This window comes from Canis lupus, chromosome 6, assembly GCF_048164855.1.
Source record: "Canis lupus baileyi chromosome 6, mCanLup2.hap1, whole genome shotgun sequence".
Taxonomy (NCBI): Eukaryota; Metazoa; Chordata; class Mammalia; order Carnivora; family Canidae; genus Canis; species Canis lupus.
In genome coordinates, this window is record NC_132843.1 from 79553971 (window position 1) to 79573953 (window position 19983).

Here is a 19983-nt window from a genome sequence, read left to right on the forward strand (position 1 = left end):
CGGTGTGGCGGTGTCTCCCTCCACGTGCTAACCGGACGCCTTCTCCTTTTCCAGAAATGATACAACCCAGCTGAGAAGACCTCAGGCCTTGCTGGAGGGGTGGCTCTGTCCACCCGGTGCAGTGTTTGGAAAGGTTCAAATGCAATGGAAAGCAACCCTGAAAACTGTGGATGATGGAAATATTTTTAGATTTTTTTTTCCTTGGGGGAACTGGCAAGCAAGGAGGGAGGGTTGGGAAGGGTGGGGGGGACTTTTCTTGAGTTAAAGGGGCTTATGTTTCATGTCAATACTTCTTCCGCTGAGAAATGGTATATATATATATGTATGTACGATGTAAGTGTGCGCGCACGCGTGCACGCTTGGTGTGAGCGCCTGAGAGCATGACCACAAACTGCAAAAAGCTAAGCTGTTCCTTCAGGTCCTGCGGTGGGAAAAAGGACTGTCCCATGTTTCTACGCTACCTGTGCTTTTCGAGCGGTTCCCAAATGTGTCATGCCGGGGCCGGGGCGGGCGCCCAGGGCAGGGAAGCATCACAGGGGAGCCGTCTCCGGGGTGGGGAAGGCCCACCTACCCCTACGAGAGGCAGCTTTGCAGGAAGGGAGGCTGGCAAGACACAGCTGTCTGATGAGACTGCGCCTCCTGCGTCGCCACGGGGCTTGGGGCTGGACAGGGTTGGGCTCCAGGGGACGGGCAAGGACAGTCACGCTTGCTTTGCTGTCTGACGCCTGTTCCGGGGGAGCAGGAAGCAGCAGACGGGGCTGGCCATTCTCCGGGGTGGGTACCAGTCAGAGGAGCCTCAGTCTAGAAAGCATCTGCCGTCAGGGGCCTGGCACCTATTTGTTTCAGGAGAAAGAAGGCGACACGGTGCTCAGAGCCAAAGAGCTGTTGGGGGAGTGGCTGTTTGGCCTTCCTATTCCCAGGGGAGAGGGGACAGGCTGGGGCTGGACAGACAGACACCTGCCCCAGGCTCCGGTGGGACAGTGGCCGCTGGGAAATGAGGCAGGAGGGTCTGCGGAGTGGGAGGGGGTGTGCTCTGGGTCCCTGGAGCTACCACTTCCGGGCACCTACAAGCCCCAGCCCCACCTTCCCCGAACCCCCAGCCACCCTGCCTCCACCGTGTCTTTGGGGAAAACCACGGGGGATGTGATATAAGAGGCTTGTCAGGGGCGCCGGCCACACCCGGGCGCCCAGCCGGCTGCCCACTGCAGAGGGGAAGCAGCAGCGGGGCCTCCTGGGGTCAGGGCCTCCGGGGAGCGCTCGCTGTCAATGCTCAGTCCACACTGAGCCAGAGCCGAGCAGGTTCCCAAGGCTCCCCGCTGTCCGCCTCCACCGCCTGCCCTCGCCCTGGTGGCCTCAGCCCGGAGTGGCCCACGGCCTCTCTGCTTCTCCCCTCAGGCCCCGTGCCCCCCCGCCCCGGCCCATGCTACCCCCCTAATCCGGCCCCACCCCTCACCCCAGCAGTCAGGCCCGGAAAGCCCCCTTCTGGACTGAGGACATGCCTGTTAAGACATGCGACAGACCGGGGCCAGACGTGGGATGACAGGCCACCTGCCCCGTGTCCCCGGCTGCTGTGGGCCCTGCCTGCTGGTGATGGAAGGCCTACTCCTGGCTCCCGCCCTGGCCGCGGGTTCCAGGAGGGTCCTCTGCCCGCCACCAGGGCTCAGAGGAATTCACTCCTTAGAATAAAATATGTACGGAGCACCCAGAGGTGCCAGGCAGCGTCCTCAGCACTCAGCATCCGTCAGTGAACAAAACAGCCCCCGGCCCTGTCCTCACGCAGCTTCTGTTCTCCGGGAGGAAGCAGGAGATGCGGGCTGTTGGGCTTTGGGGACCCCCAGTCCTGTCAGGGCGGGAGGGAAACAGGGAGTGTGGGGGCCCACGGCAGGGGGTGGCGGCGGGCGGGGAGCCATGGGCCGAGGGCAAAGGTCAGGCCAGGCCTGATGTTGTAGCCTCTCTTGTGCTTTCTCGGGACTGTCGTCTGGGCCTCTGACCCACGGCTGTCACCTTGGAAGAGGCACAATGGAGAGGGTCCTGAGGGTGCATTTCCTAAAGACGGGGAGGACGGGGCTTGCCCAGGACGGCTCAGTAGCCTCAGCACGCAGCAGCCTCACGCGACTCGGTTGACACCCCAAACAAGACATTGCAATTTGGGGCCAGCGAGGCAGGACGGAGACCACCCAGTCTCTGCCTGGCCCTGCCCTGCCCCCAGGATCTCTTGTGCTTGAGACAGAGCCGCTCACTGGCCACCGGCAGCCTGTCCAGTGGGGGCCAGACCCCGCCGCCCCCGCGCCTCCCCTTGTGATGCAGTGAAGGGCTCTCTCTGGACACGCGGAGACGGTGCTGTTGCGTCCTGCCCGCCTCAGAGCCCGGCGGAAGGCTGGGGTGGCTGGGAGGGGGAAGGCCGGGGTGATGGATGGGCGAGGGAAGCCCAGGGGATGATGCTGGAACACCCAGGACCCCCCGGAGCACACCCCTCCCTCTGCGCCCTGCTTGTGTAAGAACGTCATGCTGGCCCGGCCCGGGGCCCCTGTGTGATGCACTATGTATTTGCTTTTTTTGGAAATATAGGAAATCAATAAATTGCTGGCATTTCTTTGAACCTTGTGAGCCGTGAGTTATTTGGGGGTGCCGCTGAGGAAAGAGGAGCCGCTCACTCCTTTCTTGAGCCTGCGCCGGGCGAGGGAGACGGCGCCACGTCCGTGCCCTTGAGCCCCACGGTGGCTCCGCGGTGCCAGCATCACTACCCAGTCCCACGAATGAGTCACGCGAGGCTTAGAGGGGAGCCCGGATGCCCCGTGTGCCCCCGTGAGGGCGGCGGCCGGGGCTGCTCTAGGAGATGAAGCTCAGGACGTGAGAGGAGCCCGTTTCCCGGAGGTGCACCTCACCTGCATCCCGCGAGGTGCTCAGGCGCACAGAGGCGGAGGGTGCGTGGGCCCGCCACGGGCTTATAGGGTGAGAGGCGTGAGGAACCCTCTAAGACCAGGAGGACGGTTCCCGGCGCTGGTCTGCACATCCGCCCGCGTCAGGGCCACCCGGCGGCAGAGGGCTGCGAACCGGAGGGCCGGGCCGGACGCGCTGCTCCCAGCTGGGGCGCGTGCTGACTCCCGGCCTCGGGGCCCCCGCGCTCCGGGCCTCTGGTTCGGTGGCTCTGAGCGTGACCCGGGAGGAAGGGCTGTTCCCAGCCTGTTCCTCAGCCTGGGGCTGTCTGCGGCCCAGATTGTCAACATGCTGGGTCTGGGGCCCCTGGGGACATCCTGAGACCTGAAAACATGCAGTGGCTCCGATATGCGAGCTTGGATGACAAATGCAAAATCAAGAAATGTCTGACGCTAAGCGTCCTCCAGGACCACACAGTCACGCGGGAAACACATGGCGCGACGGCGCGCTGCCCTCTGATGCCCCCGACAGGCGGCGCCCAGACCGAGGACCAACCCCCCTGGGGCCCGGCCTTAACTGTCCCCTCTCGAGGGTCACCGCCATCCTGCTCATGACAGCACACGGGGGTCTTGCCTGTTTTGCACTTGGTGTAGCAGAGTCGGGATGTCGCTCGCTCGTGTCTGGCTCCCCTGGGTCATCCCCTGCTGTCCACGCCACGTTCTCGCAGCTGGGAACGTGGGGTCGTCCAACACGGGACAGTGCAACATGCACCTGACATCGCCATCACGGTTACAGCCAGGATTTCTTTCTTTCTTTTTCTTTTTTTTTAAGATTTTCTTTCTTTATTCATGAGAGACACACAGAGAGAGGCAGAGACACAGGCAGAGGGAGAAGCAGGCTCCATGCAGGGAGCCCGTGGTGGGACTCGATCCGGGGACCCCAGGGTCACGCCCTGAGCCAGAGGCAGACGCTCCGCCACTGAGCCCACGGGCGCCGCACATCTAGGATTTCCAAATAGTCGGGACCGAGACAGATCAGCCGTCTCACGTCCCAAAAGTTCTCACGTGTGGTGTGATCTCTGGGAAATTAAAAGTAACAGCAGAGAAATTTCACCCGACACGGGTTCAAGTGCCTCTAACGTGTAGGGGCGGCAAAGGGCTGCTGAGGTCCTCAGTGGGGCATCCCCGACCAAGAGGGTGACAGGCCTTCCTGGCCCCTCAGAGGACTAGCCTATGAGCCTGGGAGGGCCTTGGGCCCCAGCAGCAGAGGGCAGGACCAAACTGGGGGGCACCTGTTTGTGGGAACAGCTGGAAGCCTAGATGGTGCCAAGGGAAGGGTCCCAAGGTCCTGGAGGCGGAGTCTCCCCAACCCCACAGCCAGGCTGCCTGAGTCCATCTGTCCCTGAGCCTTGAAGCCATTTCCTTCTATCCCTTTGCAGCTGGCCTGTCCCACTGATTCCCACCCCCCCCCCCCCGGGGGCCCAAGCTCCTGCAGAGACAAAGGCTCTGTGCATCACTTGTGAAAATGCAGAGAAAAAAAGAAAAAAAAAAAAGAAAATGCAGAGGAAGAGGGAACAGAAGTCGTTAACAATAACAATAGTCTTGGTGGTGCTTGGGGGAGCCTGGAGGCTCAGCGGTGGAGGGGCTGCCTTCCGCCCAGGGCGTGACCTTGGGGTCCCCGCATCGAGTCCTGCATCAGGCTCCCTGCATGAAGCCTGCTTCTCCCTCCTCCTGTGTCTCTGCCTCTCTCCATGTCTCTCATAAATAAATAAAGTCTTTAAAAATAACAGTAGTGTTTTTCCTGGAGCGGCCAAATAATAATCCCTTTACCTTTCAGAGCCTTGGCGGATTCGTCTCCTGCTCTGAGCCCTGGCCCAGGCGAGTGACCGAGCAGAGCTCGGGGCCACACGGGCGGAGGCAGAAGTGAAGAGAGAAAGCGGCTTCCCCAGCAGCGCGCAGCAGCCCCGGCGTCCTCCATCCCCACCCCGTGCCCTGGGCCGCTGGGGGCGTGGGTGCCTGCCCAGTGCCGGGGCCTTGGGGCGCAAGCCAACCCCCACGCGGAGGCCATGCTGCACGGGGCCCTACGGTGGGGGGGGGGGGTCACATGCTCCGCGGACAAGCCATCCGGAGAGTTCCAACTCGCACCACGTGGGCTGAGCAGAACCCGCGGTCAACATCACCCCGTGGTTGGTCAGAACATGGGACTAGTGAGCCCCCAAGATGCTGCAGTGTCCCGCAGGTGCACCGGCTCCCCAACTGGTCCTCCCCGCCACCACCCCCCACCCCGAGGCCACACGGCTCCAGCAGGTACAAAGGCCACCACGGCAGCCTCCCAGGGGACTTTGTCAAACGGACGCCCCGCACTGGCACATCAGCAGACACGTCCCGGACACGAAAGGACTGCGTGCTCCCACTGCCCCGGACCCGCTAGTCAGCTGCTGACAGGTTCCACGGGCAGTGGATTCCCTAAGAAAATACCCCCAAGCTAACCAGGCGGTTCAAATCTCTGGGCCCTAATTCTCACCCCTGTACACAAGGCCATTAAATTCCTGCCCCATACACCTCGCTCAGAATGGAAGCTTTGGGGCGCCTCTGGCTCAGGGGGTGAGCGCCTGCCTTCGGCTCAGGACGTGACCCTGGGGTCCTGGGATGGAGCCCCACATTGGGCCCCGGCGGGGAGCCTGCTTCTCCCTCTGCCTCTGCCCGCCCATCGTGCCCCCGCCTCCACCCGTGCTCTCTCTCTGCCTCAAATAAAGAATAAAACCTTAGGAAGAAAGAAAGAAGGAAAGAAAGAAAGAAGAAAGAAGAAAAAAAGAAAGAAAGAAAGAAAGAAAGAAAGAAAGAAAGAAAGAAAGAAAGAGAGAGAGAGAAAGAAAGAAAGAAAGGAGGGAGGGAGGGAAGGAAAGAGGGAGGGAGGGAGGGAAGGGAAAGAGGAGAAGGAGGGAAGGGAGGAAGAAAGAAAGAAAAGAAGAAAGGAGGAAGGAAAGAAGGAAAGAACCCTTCAAGCAGGTCTCCAACCCCCACGGTGCCCCATGTGCCATTCGGGATCCTCCCAAGCTCCACTCCTGTGTTCTGGGACCCAGAGTTTTCCTGGAGGACGGTATGGCTGCACTGTGGGGCCCAGGTGTAGACCTAGGGGTGCACCTAAGGGTGCATATATTAATTACATTTAGTCTTCATATCGATGCTACAAGGCGGGTTTGACCATTCCCATTTCTCAGACAGTGAAACTACAGCTCAGAGACGCTCAGTCACTTATTCAGGCCACACAGCCGGTGAGCAATAGACGCAGAATTTGGACCAGGTCTGAGGCCGAGGCTGTTGCTCTTCCCCCTTCGCTGTACCTGCATTTAGTCAGCAGTTGCCAGCAGTTAGGCTGACTTCTCCCTGCCCTCGAGTGACCGTCCTGTACTGTCGTGCCCTCTTGGAGCAAGAAACTGCTGGGGAAAAAAAAATTATTGTCCTTGGAAAAGGATCTCTAGACAAACCCAGGAGTGAACCGCACCCCCCTCCACCACCTCGCGGAGCCTCCAAGCTGATAAAGGCCCGTTTCATGGACAAGAAGCCAGGCCTGACTCTGAAAGAAACCTTTCTTGCCCAAACTCTCCATCCGGTTTTCTTTTGCCAGCCCAGAGCCAGACCCACCGGCCCCCACCCTGCCTGAGCTTGGGCCCTCCTGGGAGCAGAGTCTGTTCTCGACCTCACTGACCAGAGCAGGCCTGTGGATGGGGAGCTGTAGGCCCCGGAGCCAGGGCCTGGAAGGCGGGCGGACAGGGAGCAGGACGGACGTGGCACCCTGGCCTCACCCTCCAGCATCCTGGGCCCACCCTGGGGAACTGGCCCACATCAGAGTCTCAGGCTGTCAGCGTTGGAAGCGTCTTCAGGATTCCCCTTGTCAGGTGATCTTCGCACCGTTTTCAGCCCCGGAATCCTATCATGGAAGGCTGAAACACCAAACAGGTAAGATCAAAGCAGCCCTGGGGAAAGCGTCTGGGGGTAGGGGCTCCCGCTGCCCACCCCTTTGCTTCCCAGGAGAGGGGCCCTCAGAACGCCAGGCTCTAAGGAGCTGTTGGAAAATCTCTGGTCTAGCCCGGCCTCCCTGTTTTGCCGCTGAGCAAACAGACCCAGGTGGGGTCGCAAGCAGCTCTACCAGCAGAGCCAGGCCTGGAGCTCGGGCCTCTTGAACTGCAGACCAGGTCTGCCTGCAGGGCTCTCGCCTCCCCCACTGGACCAAGGGCACCTTCTGGTGCTCTCTGGGGGCTCTGCTGGAGCCTAGCACAACACTCGCCCCCAGGGAATGGTGGCAGCCCATCGTCTCTTCCTGCACTAGAGGGTGAGCACCTCCGGGCAGTGATCCCCGCAGCACCTGGCGCAGAGAAGAGGCCAGGTGCCCTACAGGCACACACAGCCGCGTGGCTGGTCGAAGGATCCGTGACAGCACAGGCAACATGTGGCACAGAGCAGACGCTCAGTGTTAGTGCTGCTGTATGATTAAGTAGGACTCCTCTTATGACCCCAGTGTTGGTGACCGGGATGCTGGAGGGGACAAACTGAGGCCAAGTGTCCCCCATCCTAAAGAGGCAGATGCCAGACATCTTTGAGCAAGGATATGAGAGCTTTTAAATCATAAGACTAGATAAGATGACCAAGGAAGTGCGTGTAAGTAGAAAAGAGAAAAGGTGGGGCACCTGGTGGCTCAATCCGTTAAGCATTCGACTCTTGATCTCAGCTCAGGTCTTTTTTTTTTTTTTAAGATTAATTATTTATTTAGAGAGAGTGCCTGCATGGGTTGGGGCATGGATGGGAGAGGGAGAGAGAGACTCTCAAGCAGACTCCCTGCTGAGCACAGAGCCCCAGCTTCACAACCCTGAGATCAGGACCTGAGCCAAAATCAAGAGTCGGGTGTTAAACCAACTGAGCCACCCAGGCCCCCCGATTTCAACTTTATAGATTTTCCCACAGATCATTGAATATGTTTATTTTTATTCTCTCTGTTCTTCAGATTAATTCATTTTTATTGATCTTCCTTCAAGTCCACTGACAAATTTTCCATCATTGTAAATGTGCTGTTGAGTTCATCCAGTGAATTTCTATTTTACATGAATTTTTTCAGTCTTAGAATTTCCATTTGGCTCTATTTAATACTCTGTATTTCTTTGATAATATTTCATAATAATTTTCAATTTATTCATTAATTGTAGGTGTATTTTCCTTTATATCTTTTTTTAAAAAAAAACAAAAACATTTTTTCAGCGTCATGATCAGACTATTACATTTAGCAATCAACAGCATGGGTGCAAAAAAAAAAAATCTACATTAAAACCCTTTGTTGGAATGCTTTACACTTTCCACAGAACAGAAACTAAAATAACCTGTTATACAATTAGTCACAAATACAGTCCTCGAGTTTTTTGCCCATACACATGAGTATTGTCTAAAACATGTCTTCTTTGTAGCAGCTAGGTCCTGCCACCACTGTGCTTGGCTGAGTTCACAAATCTGTTGTAACCTGTAGCTTCCCTGTCACTTCTCTGGCTCTCCTCTCCTGCTAAGCTTTGTTTCCTGGCAGTAATTAAAACCTTCTGCCACTGCCATAGCTGCTGCTGCTGCTGGAACCGCCATAGCCACCTTGGTTTCGTGGTTTGGCAAAGTATTGGCCTCCACCACCATAGGGGCCAGAGCTTCTGCCTCCAAAATTTCCTCCTTTCATGGGTCCAAAATTTGAGGATTGATTGTTGTAATTGCCAAAATCGTTATAGCTTCCGCCACCTCCAAAGTTGCTTCCGTCATTACCAAATCCGTTATAGCCATCCCCACTGCCACCGTATCCACCGCCACCTCGACTGCCACCGAAGCCACCTCGACCACTGAAGTTCCCTCCACGACCAAAGTTGTCATTCCCACCAAAACCACCTCCACGACCACCACCAAAGTTTCCAGAACCACTTGGGCCTCTTTGGCTGGACGAAGCTCTAGCCATCTCTTGCTTCGATAGGGCTTTCCTTACTTCACAGTTGTGGCCATTCACAGTGTGGTGTTTTTGAATGACAATCTTGTCTACAGAGTCGTGGTCGTCAAAGGTCACAAAAGCGAAACCTCTCTTTTTGCCACTGCCTCGGTCAGTCATGATCTCAATCACTTCAATTTTCCCATACTGTTCAAAATAATCTCTTAGATGATGTTCTTCAGTGTCTTCTTTAATGCCACCGACAAAAATCTTTTTCACAGTTAAGTGGGCACCGGGTCTTTGAGAATCTTCTCGGGAGACAGCCCTCTTTGGTTCCACGACCCTTCCGTCCACCTTGTGCGGCCGGGCGTTCCTGGCCGCGTCCCCCTCCTCCACGGTGGCCTACGTGACGAACCCAAAGCCTCTGGAGCGCTTGGCGTTGGGCTCTCTCATGACCACACAGTCCGTAAGCATCCCCCATTGCTCAAAATGGCTCCTCAGACTCTCACCGGTCGTTTCGAAGCTCAAACCTCCGATGAAGAGCTTCCGCAGCTGCTCGGGCTCTTTGGGAGACTCTGACTTAGACATGACGGCGGTGGGAGGGGAGACTGTAATGATGCTTACTCGGCGGCGTCCAGGGGCAGAAAGCTCCTTTTTATCTTTGAGCAAAGTTACCATCTTTGCTTTAAAATCTCCGTCTAGGGCGGCCCGGGTGGCTCAGGGGTTTAGCGCCACCTTCAGCCCAGGGCGTGATCCTGGAGACCCGGGATCGAGTTCCGCGTCGGGCTCCCTGCATGGAGCCTGCTTCTCCCTCTGCCTGTGCCTCTGCCTCTTTCTCTCTCTCCTCTCTGCTGTGTTGCTCATGAATAAATAAATAAAATCTTAAAAATAAATAAATAAAATAAAATAAAATAAAATAAAAAATAAAATCTCCGTCTTGCTGGGATGCCTGGGTGGCTCGGTGGCTTGAGCGTCCAACCTTGATTTTGGCTCAGGTTGTGATCTCAGGACCATAGGACTGGGTCACATGTCAGGCTCCACGCTTAGTGCAGAGTCCGCTTGGGATTCTCTCTCTCCCTCTCCCTCTGCCCCTTCTCTCCAACTCTCTCCCTCTCTAAATAAAAAAACAATAATAAATCCTTTTTAAAACTCATGAAATTAAATCTTTATCTGCATTCATGATCAGTCTCCATCTATTGCTTTTTCTTTCAAGTATGGGTTACATTTTCTTATTTCTTATTGTTAGTAAGCTTGGGTTACATCCTGGACACCATGAATGATAAGTTGTGCAGCCTCTAGATTGTGTTATATTTCTTTGAGGAACACTAAATTTTTTTTAGTATTTTCCTTTTTCAAGGAAATTAACTGGCTGAAATCAAACTTCCTTTGTGGTGAGCACCAGCTAAGGTCTCCGTTCAGTTCATTTAGTTGTGTTGGGCTGTTTGGATCCTTTCCCACACATGCATAATTCAAAAGTCACCTAGAGGTTTGAGCAGAGTCTATATTCAGGATTTATGGAACTCTCTCTGTGACTCTCTTTTCAATATTTCCCTCCTCCACGTTCCAAATGCCTCAGACTCTTGCCTCTAGTTCTTCAATCAGTAAGACTAGGAGCGTTTACTCAAGCTTTTGACAGTCTGCATAGAGCCAACTGCAGCTGGCCATTGGGAGAGAAGTTATGAAAATAGAAAACTTACCCAATGCATTGTTATTCTTCTGAGAGTCAACGCCTCTTCATTTCCTGACTGCTTTTTGGTCATGCTTTAATGCCCTCATGCAGTTGCTGCTTTTCATTTTTTGTGCAGCTTTAAGCTATTATCTGTAGGAAAGATGACTTAATAGGCTCTATTCCACCATCACTGAAAATGGAAGCTTCTGACCATCAAATTTAATGACATGAACGTCACTGGTGCCTTGATAAGAGCACCAATGTTTACATAGTAAGAGTAGAAACTTGACTAGAGTGGGTTCATGAGAAAATGGGGAAAAAATGAAATTATGTATAGTAAATATTGACAGTTTCACGAGTTGTTTTGTTGTAAAGGGAAAGAGAAATGAAGTGATTTCTGGAGGTGGATGTGGTATCAAGAGTAAGATAAAAGCATGTCTTCTATGCTGATGAGAGTAATCTAGGAGAGGAGGAAAAGCTGATAACACAGGAAAAGAGGGAATGATGGATGGATGTTCTTGATGCTGGAATGATGTTCTTGAAAGACAAGAAAAGATAGGACATGCACAAGGGGAGGCTCAGCCTTGGATAGATCGTGGACGGTTCATCCTCACTCAACGAGGCAGGTGAGTGGATAGGTGGGGAGGAGCAGGCTGGTTGGAGTTCTCTTTGTTTTGCTTCCATGTTCTCAGTGAGATAAGAAACTCAATTATCATCTGAGAGTGAGGATAGAGGAGGAGGCATGAAACCTTCCTCTAGGAAAGTAGAACTAAAGAACCAACAATGTAATAGGAAGGCTGGGCAGCACTAAGATCCCTCTTCGAATTGGTGTCAGGAATTTAAAAGGGGTCAGCATAGACCTGGAGGTTCTCCACCCACATTTCGCTACCACACAGGTGCAGGTGTAGAATGGGTGGAGAGTTTTTAACCAGAGACTTTTCCCAGAAGGTACGACGAGGCAAAGTAAGGGAGTTAAGGCAGGGTGCAAAGGAGTGCTTAGAGATGGGCCGAGAACTTTAACCCCAGCAACTAAGGAGAGAACAAGGGGTTTGAGAGCTGATTAAAATTAAGGTGACAGAATGAGTAAATTATAGGGTCTGAAGAATTATGAGAGGCAGACGACTTGAGAGAGTGAGCCGCGCGTGAGGAGGTGGTGGTCAGGGAGCGTGACGCTTGAAATGGAAAACATGGGAAAATTGTCATCCTTGGTAACAGTAGGATGAGCTGACCGAGGGAGTGAGTAGCTGAGCTAGGACAGAGGCAAATTCGGTGGTGGATGGGAGATCAAGGAACCAAGAGGCCAGGCTGTTGGAAGGATCGTCCTCCTGGACGTTGAAATCACCAAGAATTAGGAGAGAACCCACATGGAGAAAGTGGTGGCAGACTGGAGCTAAAGTCTGCAGGGAAATGAGGGGAGTGGCCCGGAGACCCGGAGATGACTGCAATGGTCTACACTGAAGTGAAGTTCCAGGGCGGCCCCAGACCTTCTCTTCCTGGATTCTGCCTGTAGTAGCTTCTAGTCAATGCACAAATATTTTCCAGTGATAAAGGTGAGCTCTCTCCCAAATTGGCAAAGGTGACCCAAGAGCGAACCACTAGGATTACAGTGGGAAGGGCCCCCCCGCCTTCACTGCCGGCGGGTGGGAGCCGTGCGGGTCCACAGGCGCGCTGGTGGTCACGCTGACTCACAGCGGCTGGGATGGGGGTGGGGCTGGTCCAGGGAGCAGAGCCAATTCACTTGGTTGTCAACCTACCAGGTCATCTTGAGAGGAGGTTTGTGACATTTGGGACAATTGGCAGACAGGTGTGGGATGGAGCAAGAGATGCAGGAGGGAAGGAGGGAGGCAGAGGAGAGGATCTGGGGCTTTGCTAAAAAGTGAGGAGATTGGGTCTGCCTGTCTGTCATGCAGAGGAAACTGAGGCACCACGCCGGGAGAGAGCAGGTAGCAAGCCTCAGGCCCCCGGTGGCTCTCCAGATTGCTGCTTGCCAGCTGCCTGCCACCTCCCGGGGCCTGCCTTTCTCTACTCAGGGCTCCGCAAGCTTAAAGCCAACCTGAGCCACCCGTATTTGGGGTTGTTTGCTTTTGAGAAACAAAGGACTAAGGTCAATGAAGTCACCACCGACCCAGTCATCCCAGCAAGAACTCGTCTTTCATATCTCCTTTCACATTTGGTCCCCAAGCCCTTCCAGCTCTGAGATGGCACCTCGACCCCACAGCCACAACCAGAGTCTTGCACGGGACCGCCCCAGGCCCGGCCTTGGCCGTTTCAAGGTGCGCCTTCCGGGCCCCGCCTCCGCTCCCCCCACCTGCCGGCACCACGGTGTGCCCCGAGAGCGACCCGACAACATCCTTCCTCTGCACACAAACATCACCCGGCTCCCAATTTTCTGCAGAGAAACCTGGGTCTCACGTGCTGGAGTGTCCCAGATGCCCCGAGGCCCCCCTGGCCCTGCCCCTCCACTCCCTCTGCGCCCCTGGAGGCATCTCCCGAACTCGACGTGCCCTCCGGCCGCGGGCCCCGGGGTCCTGCACCTGCGCGCAGGTCTACTTCGCCCTCGGTGCACGCGGAGCTCCTGTGGGCCCAACGGCAACTTCCTCAGCACCGGCCGGGGTCCAGCAGGGAGCATGAGCTCCGGTTGCAAGGACGCGGAGTTGAGGGGACCCCGGGGCGGTCTCCTGCTGCACCGGCCCTACAAGCGGCCCCGGCCTCCCTCGTCGCTCTCTGCACAGCGGCCCCTGAGCCCCCGGGGTCGGACCCCGCGGCTCACCCACCGGCGCCCTGGGGCACGGGGCTATGTGTCCTCCTCCAGACAGTTCTCTCAGTACCTGAACAGCCATATACCCAGCCTAGACCTTCTGGATCCTTCTGACTTTCCTTACTGGGCATGGGTTAGCTCCCCTTCGCTCTCTGGGGCACCGGGTTTTGAACGCATCTCAGGTTGTCCTCATCCCGCTTAAGAATTGGGGCTCTGAATGGGGCCTAGGACACCAGATGTGGCCCGAATGGCACCATAGCCCGTGGAGTGGGGCCTCTCCGATTTGGGGCACACGGGTCTAGTCTCCTCTGTCATCCAGCCCTGAAATTGCTGGGTTCCTGGCCTCTCTGAGCCCCCGTTGGACGTCATGCAAAGGTCCAGACTGCAGGGGCCCCCGGCCTGTGGCGGCTCCTACTCTGAGCCTCCCCGGAGAGCGGGATCTCGAAAGGAGCAAGGAAACTGGCCGTGGGCCTCTTGGTGTTTAGAACTGGAACTCTCCAGTGTGGACGGATCCGGCTTTGGGATAAATTTATTCTCAGGGAATTTCGTTCCAGCTGGGGAAGCGGTCGGAAGCCACAAAAAGTGACGTCTCAGTAAAATTGTGAGGCAACGTCCGCTCTGCCCCAGAGCCAGTGGGCGGCCTTGGGAAAGCCTCCTCACCCCCTTCCTTTCCGCTAAAATAAGGTGTGTGGGGTCCCCCGAGTTCTGCCTCTCGGAACACCTCCAAGACCCCTTTCCCCGCGGCCCCTCCTGCTCCTCTGGGGTCTCCAGGAGCCCAGACCTTGGCCGTAGCCTGCCCGAGCGCCCCGGCAGGGGCTGGGGAGCCCACAGTCTTGTTCTGACACAGATTCCCACACGGTGCCGGTGGCAGGAGGGAGGCAGGCAGCCGAGGAAGCTGGTGAGTCAGGCTGTCAGAACTGGCCCTGCCAGTTCCACGTGTCATCTAACCACAGTGTCAGCAAAAGCCCAGGCCAGGTTTGGGCTCGAAACCTCTTCCAGCTGCTGTCGCGCATTCTCCAGGTGGGCAAGGCATAGAGCTTTCCTGCAGAAGCCCAGCAGCTGCCGGATTTGCAAAAGCCCTTCCCTCCCTCCCTCTCCCTCAGGAGGGAGTCACACCTTCTTTTATAATGGTCATCAGGCCATGGGAACAGCCTTTTCCCTGCTGGCAGGGACGGGACAGGATGGGACGGGATGCCAACTCCACACTGGGCTGGCAGATCTGGGGAGACACCAGCATTCCAGACTCAAAACAAAGGCCCATAGACTCTGGGCGAGGGGACGCTGTCTGGACCCGCTCAGCCACGGCCCAGAAGGGCCTGGAGACAGCAGCTCCACCGGACACCCCTCCAGAAGCTCCCCCCAGACCACAGACTCAGCTTCTCACCTCGGGCAACGGGGGCAAGGGACCCCTTAGCACCAGGGAGCCTCACATAGAAATTTCAGTGTCGGGGTGCCTGTCTATGCGTGTGTGCAAGTGTGCATGAGTGTGCATGTGACAGTAGAAGGGAATTAGGTTAGCATTTCCCGGAGTTATTCCTACAGGACATTCATAAACGCTAAGTGACAAAAAAAAGTCTAAGTGGTTCTTTTTTTTTTTTTTTAAGATTTTGTTTATTCATGAGAGACCCAGAGAGAGAGAGGCAGAGACACAGGCCAAGGGAGAGGAAGGCTCCCTGCGGGGAGCCGGATGCGGGACTCGATCCCAGGACCCCAGGGGCACACCCTGAGCCAAAGGTGGATGCTCAACCACTGAGCCCCCCAAGTGCCACAAAAGAAGTCTAAGTTTTAGGGACTCTGGGCTAAATGAAATTAAACAGCTTTGTTCCACTCATGTTCCCCAGAAGCTTTAATGTGCTGCTGCATGTCACAGCAGAGAGAGGACGAGAGAAAGGGAGAGGAAGTGGGGGTGACGGGAAGCCCCTCCTGTGCTTCTTTGGAGGAGGAACACTTCTGGGCAGAGCACCTGTGCCAGCCTGGGTGATGCTCACACCGCTTACGCTGACTTCTGAAGGGAGATTCTGGAACCCCAGACAAAGGCCCTTCTAGGACAGTAAATGGCAAACCAGATGAGCATGGCCCGGGAGAGACCTCTGTCCCAGCTGAACAAGGCTCAGGGTCATCCCAGTGTGCCTGGCCTTCAGCCAGCTGGACAGGCTGGCGGGGAGGCCATTGGAGAAGACGGCTTGGGGGTCAAGGAGCAGAGCAGGGCCCGGGTCAGCGTTTACAGAATGAAGCACTCCCTCTGCCTCCAGCCAGCCTGATAGCAGCTGACGCGGATCCCGAGGGTCTGCCGAGCAAGGGTTGCAAGGCACATGCGGATCCCTGGGGATCGGGTTAACCTGCAGATTCTGAGCTTTTGCACTTCCGGGAGCTCCCAGGTGGATGCTCTTGCTGCCAGTCAGGGGCCCACGGACCCCACTCTGAGCAGCAAGGTGCTAGCCAGTGTAGGAAGGCTTTCTGGAAGGATCAGCCTCTGGTAGAGGGGAGACCCGAGGGTGGAGTTAGCAGAGCACAGAGCTGGGGATGTGAACTCTGAGGAGGTGGGGAGAGACCGCAGGTAAGACAGGGATGTGTGGAAAGGAAACCAGTGCGGCCTGGCGCTCAGATTCTAGGGCGCGGTGTGGGACGAGAGGCACCGACGAGAGCTGGGGGATGGACACCGAGGTCCAGCTGCTGGCAAATTCCACCCGCCCCATCGCAGCCCCCAGCCCTGGAGCCACACGGGGGAGGTTGACCATAATTCTGGCGCAGGGCCTAGGGACCCCAGGGTGAGCGCTAATCCCCAGAAGAGGAGCATGGCCATGTGGGCTCCATGTCTCCCCACTCTGCATAAGAGATCTCTGACGTCCTGGCAGGAGGTAGGAGTGTCTTCAGCACCTTCCCCCGGCCTCCCGTCACCGTCACTGTCACTGGTGGCTGCAGGCCAGGCAGGATGGGCTCACTCACCCGGCCAGGCCCATCTTCCCATGACAACGGGTCCAACGTCCCCCCAGGAAGGAGAGGGCAGGAAGGAGGGGCCGCCCAAGGCCTGCTCTAAGGCGTGTAGGGTGGAAGGGACAGGCGACCTAAACTGGGGGCATCTCAGAGGAAGAGGGGGAGCAGACACCACAGGGATGGGGAATGGCAAGGGAGACACACAGGGGGAAGGGAGCCTTTTGATCGCCACAATATCCCAGACACTCACAGGCTTGTGCCACAGGGATAAGCACTGTTCTGAGCACTTATATTTATTTTTGTAAAGATTTTATTTATTTGTGAGAGACACAGAGAGAGAGAGAGAGGCAGAGACACAGGCAGAGGGAGAAGAAGGCTCCCTGCGGGGAGCTGGATGCGGGACTCTAACTGGGTCCCTGGGATCACACCCTGGGCCGAGGCAGGCGCTCAACTGCTGAGCCCCCAGGCGCCCCAAGCACTTATATTTATATAAGCTCATTTCATCCTCCAAAATCCAATGAGGCAGCTGCTAATATCATCCCCACCTTAGAAAACAACAACAACAACTGAGACTCTAACTTGGCCAAGATGACTCAGCGAATACATGGTAGGATGGGGATGGAATCCGGGGAGTCTGGCCTCAGAGTTGCTGCCCTTAAACACTTTCCAGAAGACAACAGGTTCTGGGGCACACATGGCTTCACTCTCCACCACCCCCCACCCCCTCGTCTGGCCAAGTAGGGTGCAGAATGGGTTGTCGATGGCCAGACCGCCAGTACCACTCTGTCAGCCGTGGTAAGGCAGCCTGATTCTTCCTCGGGGGGAAAAACTCCTTTCCAACTGGTGCTTCCCCACCCCTGTCCCCTCAGCCCTGGTCACTTGTGCAGGGCACAGCAGCCCTGCCCTCTTCATCTCCACGAGCTGAAAATGCTGCTAGTTTTCGGAGTGCCAGTTTCCTCGGTGTCCAACTTCGGTGCCAAATAGCCCCCACCGCAGTGCTCCCATATCTCTCTGTTTTTCTTTGCAAGCAGCGAGATCATCCCCGGCCTTTTTCAAATACCGTATACGTGTCGCCTGTCCAGGGTGAAGCCTTGACTCCTTGGGGATCCACGGCCAGTCCTTCATTCAGCAGTTTCTGAGTGCCCCGGGGTCCCAGTCACGCTCTTGGGCTGGGGATTCGGCAGTGAACAAAAACCGACTAACTCCGGGTCTTCTGGAGCTTACAGTAAGGAGACACACCACAACCGAGACCAGGGGGAGGAGACCGGAAGTGCCAGGTGGAAGGGAGGGTGCAAGGAAGTTTGCCTCTTGGCCAAGGAAACCTCCTGCTCCCCTCCCCGAGGAGGCTGAGGAAAGTCCTGGACAAAGGGAGGTTTGACTAGAAAATCGCCATGTTCTCTCCATCACTGCTGCCACCTGTGCTCTGGGGAAGCTCCTTCCCCGCCGGATGGTGGGTTCCTCCAGTAAAGTTTCCAAAACTTGATGCCGACTGGAAATTCTTTCAACAGCCCCATTATAGTGACTACGACTTTGACCTCACCCCACTTCAAATCCCCCCCTCGTCCTTGACTCACGGCTGGCTCCCTGTCTCCCCTCACCCAGCACAGACCAGACTCGGGGAGGCAGGGTGGGGCTGAGCTCTCTCATACACCCCCTTTTCCAGTCGGGCCCCCCTCAGGCTGCGATGGTGCCAGGGAAAGGAAAGGAGCCCACGCTCACTAGTTCCCATGTGTGTCACACCATCGCCCCGAGCACAGGCCCCAACTCTGCTTTGCTGTCTGTTAACTCAGAGGGACCCAGACAGGGCCCAGGAGCCCACATCCAACTGGCTGGCCACTACCATGGTCCAGAGTACGTGCTCACTATTTATGTGTCGGATTTATGGGACGACGGAACCAATGAACACATGAGCCCTGCCAGGAGACACCTTAGTCACCAAGCTAACTCAGGGCTAACACTGATACCGCACGAGTGAAGTAAGCACCTGAACCTTTTAAGATCAGTTTTTCTTTTTCTAGGTCCCATTGGTTGTTTTTTAGATTTATTCACAGTGGTTTGACAACTATCAAAGTCAATACAAAGATAACGTAACTATTTTAGCACACTTTCCCTCTCTGTCAATATTTGAGGGTCAAACAACGAAATCCTGTACAAGATCTGCTGAATGAGAGTGGTTTCCTCCTGCAGTCATTCAACCCGTATGGGGCGCTGGGACCCATGGGTGAACAAGCCAGGGCCCCCCGCCACACGAAGCACCCCATCCAGACAGCGAGGGCAGTGAGGAAGTCAACAGCTGAGCCCCAAGAGGCCCGTGTTCGTTAGCGAGTCGTTTTATCCGCACAAGGGACAGCGGCAAGGTGGTCGGTAAGGTCGCGCAGTCGCCATCCAGGGCTGCCGGCGAGCCATCAACAGTTGCCACAGACGGGATAGAACAGCATTTTACACGCGTTCTCTTACAAGGACCGTTGCACGCGCATTCTGCATTGTAGTATCAGAAAGGATTCGAATAAATGTTAGCTAAAACACAGAAGCCATTTCTTTAAAATGCACCTTTGGGGGTGTCTGGGCCGCCTTCAGCTCAGGCCGAGATCCCAGGACAGGAGCTGCTGGGCGGGGAGCCTGCTTCTCCCTCTGACCCTCCCCCTGCTGTGCCCTCTCGCTCTGTCTCTCTCTTGCTCTCGCTCTCAAATAAATAAATTAAATCTTTTAAAAAATAAAATAAAATACGGGATCGCCGGGTGGCTCAGTGGTTTAGTGCCTGCCTTCAGCCCAAGGCCTGATCCTGGAGACCCGGGATCGAGTCCTGCATCAGGCTCCGTGCATGGAGCCTGCTTCTCCCTCTGCCTGTGTCTCTGCCTCTCTCTCTCTCTGTCTGTCTCTCATGAATAAATAAATAAAATCTTAAAAATAAATAAATAAATAAAAATAAGATACGCTTTTCTTTGTTTCTATGAGATAGCCAATTTTATCTGGTAGAAAGCATACCACGCAAATAAAAAATCTTAAGCAGAACAATCGGGATCCCGCCCTGAGTGACCTTGGGTGAGTCACCCAACTGCTTTGAGCCCCCGCTTCCCCACACACAGAGTTCTTAAGGCGTCACTCTGCACGTTGCTGTAATTGTCGAGTGCACGTGAACTGTGTTGCACACGGCTGGCACGCAGCAGGTGCCTAATAGGTGGAGGCTAATATCATTCGTTAGTATGATCAGCCTCTCCCAGTAGAGTCCAGTCCTCACCGGCTACCCTGGGCCCCCGTAGGTGAGAGATGTGGGGCCAGAGAGGGGTCCCCCCTCAAGCTCAGAGGGGAGAACACGGCTTGCCCACTACCCCCAAGCACCCAAACCCCTCCTTCGCCCGCCCCCCATTCCCCCCCAGGGCGCTGGCTTCTCTGGGGCATCGGCCAGGTCGGGGTGGGGGGTGGGGGGTAGGGCAGCTCATGCTATCCAGAGTCCCTGCCCCCTCCACCCCCCACTTTCCTGAGGTGCAGCCCCAGCTACACAGCCCCTGCTACACAGCCCCTCTCTGAGCTGCGTTGTCGCCCAGGCCTGGGTGGCAGACGGCATGGCTGGGTGGCCAGGCGGCAGGAGGGCAGGGCCACGGGCAGGGCTGCTTCCCCCGGGCCTTTGCACAAGATGGAAACACCCTTTTCCTGAGCCTCCAGCCCTGAGCAGTTGAAATTCCTGTAGCTGTCGGGGTGGGGGCTGAGAACGGCCGGGCAGTGGGTGGGGCTGGGCACCCGCCTGGGAGGGAGGGAGGGACAGCGGCTGATGCTGACTCGGGGACCTGGTTTCTGTGAA

General features: G+C 56.0%; 1 protein-coding gene and 1 pseudogene across 1 annotated transcript in view; one reads left to right on the top strand and one right to left on the bottom strand.

The window, feature by feature from the left end:
• Positions 1-2599, top strand: part of PKP1 (plakophilin 1) — a 45781-nt gene extending 43182 nt beyond the window's left edge. The window contains exon 14 of the mRNA XM_072831372.1: positions 55-2599. The gene's annotated coding sequence lies outside the window, so the exon portion shown is untranslated. The remainder of the gene's footprint in view (positions 1-54) is intronic.
• Positions 2600-8198: 5599 nt separating this feature from the next.
• On the bottom strand, positions 8199-9426 carry LOC140635989 (heterogeneous nuclear ribonucleoprotein A1-like; annotated as a pseudogene).
• Positions 9427-19983: the final 10557 nt, after the last annotated feature.